Source organism: Biomphalaria glabrata, chromosome 6 (genome assembly GCF_947242115.1).
Source record: "Biomphalaria glabrata chromosome 6, xgBioGlab47.1, whole genome shotgun sequence".
Lineage (NCBI taxonomy): Eukaryota > Metazoa > Mollusca > Gastropoda > Planorbidae > Biomphalaria > Biomphalaria glabrata.
This window is the reverse complement of record NC_074716.1, coordinates 16,792,723-16,806,324: the sequence shown is the minus strand read 5'-3', so window position 1 is coordinate 16,806,324 and position 13,602 is coordinate 16,792,723. Positions and strand designations below refer to the sequence as shown.

Here is a 13,602-nt window from a genome sequence, read left to right as displayed (position 1 = left end):
ATTTTAAAATCCCCTCCCGGGACCCAACTTGGGGGTGACATCCAAATAAGTGGGGGTTTTTTGGTATTAAATATAAAATATTAAGCAAATTACAGGGTCCCCAAAAAGGTCAAGCCCCCGGTTCTCCAAATGATGTCGAATTCCTAGCTAGGCTACTGAAATAACAGAAATAACATTTGTATTACAATTCCTCTATTCAGCTGCAAATTATTCTTAGGAGGAGGAAACTATACCTGCCTGTTCTTAAAAATGGCTCTGTCGATTTTCTTAGAAATTTTACACTCTATGTCAATCTCGTGGAAATAAATATAAGCAAATAAAAAAAAAACACACGGAAAACTTTGGTTGGACATTTTAAAATATAATAGCAGAGAGAGAGAGAGAGAGAAGGACAGAGAGAGAGAGACAGAGAAGGAGAAAGAGAGAGACGGAGACAAAGACAGAAAGTAAAGGTTAGAGAAAGGGAGACAAAAGAGAATGAGAGAGAGAGAGAGAATGAGAGAGAGAGAGGGAGACAGAAAGAGAGAGAAGGCTAGTGAGGAAGAAAGGGAGACGAAGAAAAAGAATATACGAGTAAACAAAAAGAAAAAAAAAGAGAAACAATTGAGAAAGAGACACATAAAAGCACAAGAGAGAAAAAAGTAAGAAAAGAGAAAGAAAGAAAGAAATGGCTAGAGTGAGTGACAGAAAGAAGGAAATAAGTAGAAAATAGAAGGAGAGAATGGAAAAAATAGCATACTTGACAACAAGGACTCTCTTGTTTCAATAGAAAACTAAGAAAAATTTAAGACTTTTAGTACAAATCAGATATCGAATTCAATTTCATATATTTTCACGGAAATCTTTTGAGACTTCTAAAATTGTAAACATATCAACAGATTTACATTGTAACATTGCGTTATAGGGTGCCAGAAGTCTATCAAATATTCCGTCAGCTTTCCAAATGTCGTTGGATAGTGTAGGTGGTATAACAAATGAGGACATATTACATGGTCTATGCTGGTAACTGACTTCATCGAAGGTCTTTGTTAGTGTATCAAAACACAAGGGAACTACAAATCAATGAATTTGATTCAGACCGTAAGTAGTATTTGTAGGTCAGTGATAGGAAATGCCCTAAATGCACTAAATCTGAGCATCCACTTTTGACTACGCAAGTTTTGCATAATATTATTTGATATATACTAGATATATATATATATATATATATATATATATATATATATATATATATATATATATGTATATACATATATATATATATACATATATATATATATACATTGCAGCCCTGCAAGAAACCCGACTGGCCGAAAACGGCATGCTCCGCGAGACTGACTACACTTTCTTTTGGAAAGGGAAAGCACAGGATGAGACTCGAATACATGGTGTGGGCTTTGCTGTCAAGAACAGTCTTCTTCCCATGATAGTCCCTCCAGTTGGTGGCTCGGAACGGCTACTAAGCATAAGTATGATGACAGCATCTGGAAAAGTCACTCTAATTAGTGCCTATGCCCCCACACTAAGCTCGCTTCAGGAGGACAAAGACAAGTTCTATGAAGACCTCAAAGAAGCCATTGCAAACATTCCTCAAAAAGAACATATGATCCTTCTAGGTGACTTCAATGCCAGAGTAGGATCAGATCACACTACCTGGCCAGACTGTCTAGGGCTTTTTGGAATCGGAAAGATGAATGAGAACGGACAAAGACTGCTTGAATTCTGCACATACCATAAGCTCTGCATTACCAACACATACTTCAGAACAAAACCACAGCACTGTGTCTCATGGAGGCACCCTAGGTCTGGGCACTGGCACCAGCTGGATATGATACTGACACGAAAAAAGGACATTGGAAATATACTGCTGACACGTAGCTACCAAAGCGCGGATTGTGATACTGATCATACTTTAGTGTCCTGCCGGACAAGACTGCTGCCAACTAAGATCCACACATCACAGGGAGAAAGAAAATCACGCCTGAATACTACTAGCACAAAAAATCCTGATCTTTGCACCGAATTTGAGAACAAATTAGAGGAAGCTTTTAAAAACTTCTCTGTGACTGAGGTAGAAAAAAGCTGGACGTTTATGCGTGATACAATCTACCAAACATCATCACTGGTCTTTGGAAACAAAACCAAGAAAAGCGAAGACTGGTTCGATGCCACTACGAACAAGAGAGCAGCCATGCTAATCTACAAGAAGGATCCCACCCCAAGCAACTTAAAAAGGCTCAGAGCTGCACGTAACAATGCCCAAAGAGTAGCGAGACAATGTGGTAACAAATACTGGCAGGAGCTATGCGAAGATATTCAATCTTGTGCCGACTGTGGTAACATAAGAGGGCTATATGAGGGCATGAGAAAAGCCTTTGGACCTCACACCAGCAAGTGTGCTCCGCTCAAGTCAAAAGATGGCTCAATCATCAGCGATCGTGCGCTGCAAATGGAACGATGGGTTGAACACTATGCAGAACTCTACCAGATTGAAAACGCCATCTCACCAAATGCTGTTTCCAACTTCCCATCACTTCCAGTTTTGACGGAATTAGACGAAACGCCCTCAGTAAAGGAGCTGAGCATTGCCATCGACATGCTTGCACATGGGAAAACACCCGGAGGAGATGGCATTCCTGCTGAAGTAATTCAGGCTGGAAAACATGCCCTAATCAAACCACTCCATGAACTGCTAAGCTTGTGCTGGGAACAAGGAATTGTCCCCCAGGAATTGAAAGACTCCAAAATTGTTACAATTTATACAAATAAAGGCGACCGCTCTGATTGTAACAATTACAGAGGCATCTCACTGCTTAGCATAGTCGGAAAGGCTTTTGCTAGAGTATTACTAAAGCGATTACAGATCCTGGCAGATCGTGTTTATCCAGAGTCGCAGTGTGGCTTTAGGGCAGGTAGATCTACAACAGATATGATTTTCTCTCTTCGGCGGCTACAGGAGAAGAGCAGAGAACAAAAGCAGCCCCTCTTCATAGCATTTATTGATTTGACCAAGGCCTTTGACCTTGTTAGCAGAAGCGGTCTGTTTGCTGTACTAGAGAGAATCGGCTGCCCAAATAAGTTAAGAAAACTAGTGTCAGCTTTTCACGAAAATATGCAGGGCACCGTTCAGTTTGAAAGTTCTTCCTCCAGGCCATTCTCCATTAAGAGCGGTGTAAAACAAGGATGTGTACTGGCCCCTACACTATTTGGCATCTTCTTCTGAGTCGTACTATCCAGTGCTTTTAAATCCCTGGAAGACGGAATATACATCCATAGCAGATCCGATGGAAGGCTCTTTAACCTGGCACGTCTTAAAGCCAAAACGAAAAGGCGTCGTATCTTGATAAGGGAGCTGCTGTTTGCCGATGACGCGGCACTCGTATCTCACTCACAAGGAGGTCTACAGAAGCTAGTGAACGCCTTAGCAGCTGCTTTTCAAGAGTTTAGCCTTACTATAAGTCTCTCCAAGACCGAAATCCTGGCACAAGACGTCGCAGAAATACCTATAATACAAATTGGGAACCACACCCTTTCAGTGGTGCAGGAATTTACCTACTTGGGTTCAACAACTGTCAGTAACCTAGACTTAGACATCGAGCTGACAAAAAGGATAGGAAAAGCTACCACAGCATTGGCAAAACTCTCCAAGCGCGTCTAGGAAAATGGTAAATTGACCACAGCGACCAAAATCCTAGTCTACAACGCCTGTGTTGTGAGCACTCTCCTTTATGGCAGTGAAAGCTGGTCAACATACATGTACCAAGAGCACAGATTGAATAGTTTCCACTTGCGCTGCCTGAGACGCATAATGGGCATCTCTTGGAGGGACCATGTCTCCAATCAGGAAGTTTTAAGATTGGCCAATATGAACAGCATGTATGCTCTCCTGACACAAAGAAGATTACGCTGGCTCGGACATGTCACCCGCATGCCAGATGGCAGAATCCCGAAAGATATCTTATATGCTGAGCTTGTGGAAGGAGTCAGACCCAAGGGCCGCCCAAGACTAACATATAGAGATGTCTGCAAGCGAGACATGAGAGCCTCAGGCATCAGCGAAAGTATGTGGGAAAACATAGCCAAAGACCGGAGTGCATGGAGACAGACTGTGCGTGCTGGGACAACCCTTGCTGAGAACAAAAGAATTGAAGCGGCTTTAATCAAGAGGGATAAAAAGAAAGCTGCCCTGTCTGCTAGCCCTAAATCAGAGGCATACACATGTACGAATTGTGGCAAAGTCTGCCGTTCTAGAATTGGCTTGATTAGCCACACCAGATTCTGCCCCGTCTCAAGATTAAGCCAAAACCAGTGACTCATTTGGGCGCATCCATTGTCTTTCGAGACAAAAGGAGCCATATATATATATATATATATATATATATATATATATATATATATATATATATATATATATATATATATATATATATATATATATATATATATATATATATATATATATATATTCGTTTCATTTCTTGTCTCGCTTTTCTCTCTCTCTTTCTCTCTGTCTCTCAGGGGGGGGGGGGGGACGGAATTAAGTGACTGATTTTAGCTTTCATTTTGTTTATTTTAGGTGAGATTTTAATACTAAATCATCACTTACCACAGCACAGCCGAGGCAGTTTTGAGTTAAAAACCCTCTACCAGGGGGTTTTGAGTTTAAATCCCCCTACCAGGGGGTTTTGAGATTTTAAAAACCACTATCAGGGGGTTTTGAGATACAAATCCCTCTACCAGGGGGCTTTGAGTTTAAAACCCCCTACAGGGGGGTTTGAATTTTAACCCCCCTACCAGAGGTTTTTGCAGTTAAAACCCCCCTTCTATAAAACAAAACACAAAAATGCAAACAACAATCCCGAAATTCCAACAGCACAGTTGAGGAAGATTTTGATTTAAAAAACCCATCCAAAATTTACGATAAACCCAATCTTCAATATAAAAAAAGCAAATTACACACTAAAAATTCTATGAGCGTAGCCAAAGGGGGTTTGAGTTTAACCCCCCTCCCCCTTCCAGTTGGGGTTTGAAGCTAAAAAGTACCTCTTCAATATAAAAAAAAAGCAAATTACACACTATAAAATCTATGAGCGTAGCCAAAGGGGTTTTGAGTTTAACCCCACTCCCCCTTCCAGTTGGGGTTTGAAGCTAAAAAGTACCTCTTCGATATAAAAAAAAAAAAAGCAAATTACACACTATAAAATCTATGAGCGTAGCCAAAGGGGTTTTGAGTTTAAATCTCCCTCCTCCAGATGGCTTTTTTCTTTAAAGTTTAAAACCCCTCCATATGGTTTTGAGTTTAATTAAAATTCCCCTACAGAGCGTTTAGAGTTGAAAACCTCTCTCTTCAATATTATTTTAAAGCAAACTACAGTCACCAAATTCTATGATCGTAGCTAAATGGGGTTTTGAATTAAATCAAAACAAAAAAAAAACCCAGAGATTTTTTAGTTTAAAACCCCTCAACAGATGATTTGACGAAAAAACTTTCCTTTTCGATATAAAATCTAAAGCGAAATACAGGCATTTAATTCCAAGAGCGTAGTCAAGAAAGGTTACACATTTCTACCAGTGGCTTGGGCTCCATTAATTAAGTGTGAATAGTCTTCTGCCGAAATTGAACATCATTAAATGTGTCTCAACAAAGATGGCTACGACAGATTTTAGGAGTCAGTCATAGAGATCGGGTCTAAATCAAAGAAATCATATGCCGAACTGGGAGTCGAATCCTTAGTAAGGTTGTGACAGAGCGTCGCATGAGGTTTTGCGGGACATGTTTTCCGACAAAATGAATTACGCAAAATAAGAGTTGCGGAAACAGCTTGCCGGAAAATGCGCCCAACGGCGCGGGAGGGTCTAAGTCAGTAAGAATAGCACATTAGGTTTTTGAAATAAAACTTTTGAATAGCAAGATAATGCGCTGTAGATACCCCAGAATATGCATTTTCTTGGCTTTCAATACCAGAAACAGTGCTCGGCGGCGGGGCTTCGCCCCGCGCTAGGGGAGCGCTGCGAACTCCCCCAGACCCCTTGCTAGCTAGGGCGGGAAGTCTAAAATAAACAAAAGGTCAGAATGTAATAAAAATTAATTATGTACACACACACACACACACACATATATATATAAATATATTTTTTTCCGCGGGGGGGGGGGGGGGGGTTAGGTAGGCCCCCCCCCCAAAACCCTCCCCGAAAAAAAATCTGGCTACCCCCATGATGTATATATATATATATATACATATATATATATGTATATATGTCACAGATGCCATTATAGATTTATTTGTATATTTCACATTTAAAAGCTTATGTGTAAATAGAAATATAAACCCTTGTCTGAGCCTCAGGAATTACCCCACAAATCTAGACCCTTGACAGCACCTCAGGTTTTACCCGAGACGTAATTATGATGTTGCAAATCTATTGGTTGATTTGAAAATAAATAAAGACATTTTTTTAAAAGAGTTAGCGCCAGAGAATTGTACTTACGCTGTACTTACGTTTTATATTTAAATAAAGTTCCAGAGTTGTGTTTTAACAAAGAATCTTTTATTGTGAATCCTAGATCGTCATTTATTCAACTATTTTAATTCAAGTGAAATCCCCGGCACCACAACACACGTTGTGACATTGTGTGTTGTGACAATCTGGCACTCTCCGACTAATAAAAGTTTATGGACAACTTCTAGCGAAATTTATTCAAGATCTAGGACCAATTTCTAAACTCTTCAAAGGAACTTCATTCTTATTTAACGGAGGACAGAATTTCTGTGTTTAACAGGTCAGTTGGTTATCGATAATTCTTTTATAAAGATTTTCGTTAGAGTTACTAACTCACGAAATCTATTATTATATGTAATTGGCAAAAGGAATAAGACCAATATACATAATAACTGGCAATATAAAAGACCAGTAAAGCAAATAACTGGCATTATAGTCAGTATAAAGAAGACCAGTAAATAATCATTTGTCTGGCACAAAGTAAACAGAAGACCAGATTTAACCAACTGTTAAACCAGAAAAAAAAGTACTCGGTTCAGCAATATTTTATTAACCTGATACGGTTGAATACATCTACACTTCCTACAACGACTCCAGTAGTACTTCTACTGTAAAACAAAGTTCTACTTCATAGCCAGTTACGGCATAACTAACATTGATTTGTTATATTCAAAACGTTACTATATTTCTACATTCCAAGTTGGTATATTTTTCAACATGTCTCCAAAGACAAGAACACAAAGATGGTTAGAATTATTTGACATAGCTAAAGAAAAACAAGTACCTAAACCAGATGAATGGGTTCATCGACAGGAAGAAAGAGAATATCAAACAAAGAAACATTGTAACATGACTTTAACAACAGACATAATAGGTGAAGCCATAGCTTTAGCAGAAAAACTCAATATTCCTTCACATGAACGAGAAAGATGGTTTGATAATAAATTAGCTGAGATAGACAGAGAAGATGACAAAAGACGGCAAGAAGAACTAAAACGAGAATTATTAAAATTGAAAAATACCGAATTCAAAGCTGAACGATGCAACATTAACAAGAATATACCAGAAAGCTCAATTAAGAGAGCGTACAGCATATCTCGAAGATGGATTTCTCAAGAAGTATGTTTTCCGCAAGTACAATGTAATTGAACAAATATATGTACCACAGAAGTACAGACAACAAATAATCAAAGCAAAGCATGAATTTTATGACACCAAACATATGAGTGTAACAAGTACTAAGAAGAGAATTGCCAAAGAATATTATTGGCCTAGCTTGACCAAAGATGTCAAGAAATACATTAATAATTGTTCACATTGTCAACATGATTATTGTGAGAAGAAACAAACTCAAAAGAAAAGCAACATAACTAAAACAAAGAACAAAGAAGACTACAAAGTCAGAATTGACAACAATGAATCTATGAATCAAGACTCAAGCAAATCTACAGGGACATCACTGTTACTACATGTCCATCCCTACCTGTTACTACATGTCCATCCCTACCTGCTACTAGTTCTACATGTCCATCCCTACCTGACAATACAAGCCCATCCCTACCAAGTACTTTCCCATCCCTAACCACTGATGATGACTTCATACATCAAGACTTGAACAAGACTGCATCTGCATCATTATCTACCAATACTATGGTATTCATTGAAAATTCTTGCTACAATCAAGACAAGTCTCAAGAACCAGAAGCAGAAACTAAAGAAACTTATACTCAATCAACTTTGGCTATACCAGACAAAAGAAAAACTATACAACTTGACTCTAACACTCATACAAGTATTCCTCATTTGAAAGAATGTGAGTCAACTCAAGAAGCCATTACAACCATGAACATTGGAAGTCAAAGAATATTACATGAACACACGAAATCAAGATATTTTGCTCAAGGAGATCAAGTCAATTTACTGTTACCAGATTGGAGTAACAAGCTATTCTACAAAAGGCAAGGTTCATTTACCATCACCAGAAAGATTTCCAACCTGCTTTATGAAATCAATGTCAACAAGTTTACCAGAGTATTTCATGTTCATATGTTTGAACATTACCATGAAACAGATAATGAAGACATCAAAGCAGAAGTTGAACATTTTACAAGCTTAGCAACTATTCCTGAAGAAGAAGAAGAAGAAACGTCATCGACAACCATTCCTGAGATAGATGTTTCATTACCAACATCAAATCACATTGACATTCCCAAGGTCATCACTCTGGATGGCATAGCACTACAAACAGTGAAGAACATTAAAGTGTTTCCAGACCATGCAGATTTCACCAGTGTTTCTGATACATTTCCAGTACTGCAATTTGAAAGAAACTCAGAAAGCAACAACATTGACAACACCAAGTTTCATCCTCCGTCCACTCAAAAGGCAACTTTTCTTCAGAAAGGAACAAATGAACTTCTTCAACATTGCTGTATTGACCGATTGAACTCAGACATGTTCAGTCATTGCTCTATCGAACATTCTAACGCAAAGCATTCCGCTACCATTGTTCGACAGCGTCAACGTTCACCAACCAGAAAATTGAGTTTTGGTTTCGGACAGTTCTTATTTTCACCAAACTCAAACGCGGTTCAATCAGACATTATCTGTGAGACCAATATGACATGGAGACAACAGCTTCATAAACTGAAAGACCTTTTCTTCAAGTTTAGAAAACGCACATACACATCCATGACGGCAATTCAGAAGGGTTCTGAACTTCACACTTACATTTTATATATGTACTATAGCATATTTAGTGTCACTTGATTCACTTTCATTCATACTCGTCAAGGAAGAGCAATATCCAGTTATATCAAATCAATTAATTAATTCGTTTACTCATTTTTTTCACAGGTATTCTATATCAGATGTTACATTTATTTTAGCACCAAGCAACCCACTGAGGAAGGTCACTCATTCAAGATACTTTGTTTATTATGTTTCAGCATCTTTGCATATGACATGCATCAGACATCTTAATTTTTAAATCATGTGCATTTTATTTCAGGTATTTTATTTCAGGAATAATATTATTGCATATATCCTATTATAATAGTACAGATACATGAAATATAATTGGAATTTTTCATTGCTTCACACATATTGAGATTTATTTCACATTGAGTATTATTTTCTCAGAAGATTGTCATGTATACATCAATTTTTTTTATATATCAATTTTTCATATGCAATATATTTTTCCATGTACACATTTTTACAGTAGTACTATTACCCAAATGAGTTATAATGTCATAATTATTTTTTATATTTCAAAATGATGACATTTTACATGTATTATTTTTACGCATTTCTATTACCATACAAATGCTAAATGGAGGGGGGGGGGTAATATGTCACAGATGCCATTATAGATTTATTTGTATATTTCACATTTAAAAGCTTATGTGTAAATAGAAATATAAACCCTTGTCTGAGCCTCAGGAATTACCCTACAAATCTAGACCCTTGACAGCACCTCAGGTTTTACCCGAGACGTAATTATGATGTTGCAAATCTATTAATTGATTTGAAAATAAATAAAGACATTTTTTTAAAAGAGTTAGCGCCAGAGAATTGACGAGGGAAAAAGAAGGCCAGTCGATGAAAGAATGTCCTAGTAGATAGTCACGTTTCTAACAGCTCTGATTTAAAGCCTTTGTAATGTTTTTTATACGTGTTGATATGTAAATTGTACATAAGCTGTACTTACGTTTTATATTTAAATAAAGTTCCAGAGTTGTGTTTTAACAAAGAATCTTTTATTGTGAATCCTAGATCGTCATTTATTCAACTATTTTAATTCAAGTGAAATCCCCGGCACCACAACACACGTTGTGACATTGTGTGTTGTGACAATATATATATATATATATATATATATATATATATATATATATATATATATATATATATATATATATATATACATATATATATAAAAGTAAACTTTAAAAAATACCCCATGTTGAGTATTATGAAGCTATTCGGCTGCTCGTCGAGTAAGCTAATCAAATATGCAAGTGTATCATTTTAAATAAATTTGGAAAAAATAATGGGATTTCTTTTATACGAACAAATATTTACAGGCTTTCATCGTAGAAATGTACAAAAGCATAAATAAGCTCACACGATGTTGAAGATGTGAAAAGTATCTCTATACTCCCTCGGAATCTATTGGTCTACACATTCAATATCCTTACTTGTTTTGTTGTTATTGTTCTTGTTTCGCATGTTCCTTGACAATTGAAGATACTACATCCTAGCCTACCGTAGAACAAGGGGCAGGGGTGGAGGCAGACAGAGTTCGAACCTGTGACCATGGAGACGATAGTCCAGAATGCTTACCATGACAGAGCAATCATCCATCCGTCTCTTCGTCTCCCCTTTTATCAGCTGTCCCATTCTTTTAAACATTGCATATGTCGTCATCATTCTAAAAATAACATCAGCCTACACACACATGCACACACACTACTACACCCCAGTTTTATTAATAGAAATTGGCTAGCTACAAACGTACATTCATAATGATCTTCCATTAACACTGTTCACTAGTTGATTTGTTATTTTATGTTTAATCAACATCTCCCATTTCAATTAAAGAAAAAAAAAGACAGTTAAAAAATAAGGAATCACGTGACAAATAAAAAAAACACGTTTAAAATTGTTACAAATGAAGAGGAACAGTTTCACCGTCCCGTTGGCTCCAAAACGAGGTTCTTCCTTCTACATATAGCCTCCAGAGAATGAGTCATTAGACAACTCTGTAACTAGAGCTAAGCATTTCTTTATTGTCATTCAAAGACAGGCAAGAGTCAATAATGTATATCGTCTAGTTCAGACGTGCCTCAACTGCCTCGCAAAGGAAAACAAAACAACTGAAAGCCTCAGTCAAGTGAAAAGGGAAAGTCAATGTACAATTCGTTCAGTCTCACTAGGAGCTGTAACAAATGAGGCGAACATTTGATTTCAATACAATCCTTGTCTTTGACATTCAACCAGTCATTGTCTTTGACATTCAACCAGTCATTGTCTTTGACATTCAATCAGTCATTGTCTAACGACGAACAAAGCTCATTATTACGTAATAGCATCACCTTTTATGAGTTCTAAAGAAATACAAAATGAAACACTTAAATCGATCATGTTTTGCTAACCCATTCGCCAAGTCTTCTTCTGGCAAACTATGTAGGCCATAGCAGGGTCCACAAAGCCACGTAAAAGTTAAAAATATTTCGTAATCTTCTGTTTGGAATATACACTTTTAAATGATCTCATTCTCACCAAGGCGACTTACAGTTGTTATAGGCACATGATTGACTAGAACACCCTGTGATGGAGTTTCTACAGGCTGAACATGCTGTTGGGAAATACATCATTTAGATTTGAAAACTGAACTGGATGCTATTTAAAGTTGATTGTTAATGGATTGAGGTTAGAGATATAAACAGTCAAGCTTTCTAAATAAGAAACTTCAAAACATTTCCCCAAAATATTTTTTTTAGATTTGTCTTGAATTATTTTTTTTAGTTGCTACATAAACAAGGTCTCTTTTTCTTACCTTTTTCTTATCCCTGTCTCTCTTTCACACTTTCTCTTTATGTCTGTCTGTCTGTCTCTCTCTCTCTCATTTTCCTTAACTCTCTCTTTCTCTCCCACTACTCCATGCATCTCTCTCCGATTTCTCCTATTTTACTCTCTCTCTCTCTCTCCCTATATACCATTCTTTAAACTATAATTCCTAAATTTTGATGTCAATCAAATATGTTATTGTACTTATAATTGTTTCAGTGTGTCTTTGAATGAAATGTAACTTTGTTTCAATATGCCTAAATTTATTTCATTATGCCTAAAATGTTACTTTACTGCACTGAAAAACACTTCTAAAATTACTAGATCTTCTTTTTACTGTTTTCGAGTTTTAGATTTTACGTCCGTACGACCTGAAGTTGTCAATAATAAATGTACTCTTAGTGTTTTGGTTTCTCTAGTTACATACAATTTGTTTTTACACAACACTAAATAGTGCAACAGTACGAATGTTCCTTCCACAATACTCGAGTTCCCGACAATACTCGTGTTCCCGACAATACTCGTGTTCCCGACAATACTGAAGTTCCCGACAATACTCAAGTTCCCGACAATACTCATGTTCCCGACAATACTCAAGTTCCCGACAATACTCGTGTTCCCCGACCATACTCTTTTACCCAACAATACCTACGTTCCTTCCAGAATACTCATGTTCCCCTGCACTACTCGTTTGTCTGTTCCCTAACTTGTATTCAACTAAACGTGTTTGTCAGCTCGTGACCATCGAAGCCACCCCCCCCCCATCCCCAAGTATAATTGATATTGGAAGAAACATGACCCGAACTGGTCATTGCCTGGACGCTGGGGGAAAACATGGCATCAAACGTTGGCCAGTACAATGGACAAGAAATACATTGACCAAAAAAAAGCAATAAAAAAAAGAGAGAGAGAGAATTAGTGGAAGAAAAGTGGCGAGTGAGTTGCAGAAAAGAGTTCAGAAAAGAGTTCAGTAGAGAAGATATGTTCTTGAACAAAGCGGGAAATGAACGGAAAGGTCCGCTGTCGTCTGCAGCACGTAGGGCAATATGTCTACCAAAATGGAGGCGTTTTTAAAACTTAAACTCTCGGAATAAAGGTTATATATATATATCTTGTAATTCACATATTTGTGCTCACAACTTATATTTTCTAGTTCCATTAAGATATAGAAGATGTTGTTTTTTTTCAGTCTTAGTCTAGCTGGACGCTGTTTGTTAGACATTCCAGTCCAACAATAATCTACATGATCTAACTTTTCCTGAACATTAGTTGTATGTTCTCTTCTCTGCATGTCGCAAAACAAAACCAAAAAAAAAGATCTATAGGCTACCTAACCAGGTGAATCTAACTCTCCTCCCGGCTTTATAGTGGCTGGAGATACAAGGAGTCAACTTTTGTTTTAGAGATAATTGCTTTTTACATTCACATCTGATCAAAGGTGTAGCTAGGGTGGGGGGAGGGGGATCCCAACTGAAAAGTCCCCCCCCCCCCGAATCCACACTTTAATGTCCTTTTTAGTTTTTATTA

At 37.3% G+C, this 13,602-nt stretch overlaps 1 protein-coding gene across 1 annotated transcript in view; it reads right to left on the bottom strand.

Moving 5' to 3' along the window:
- Window positions 1-13,602, bottom strand: part of LOC106079962 (glutamate receptor ionotropic, kainate 2-like) — a 312,000-nt gene that overhangs the window by 273,930 nt on the left and 24,468 nt on the right. The window lies entirely within an intron of this gene.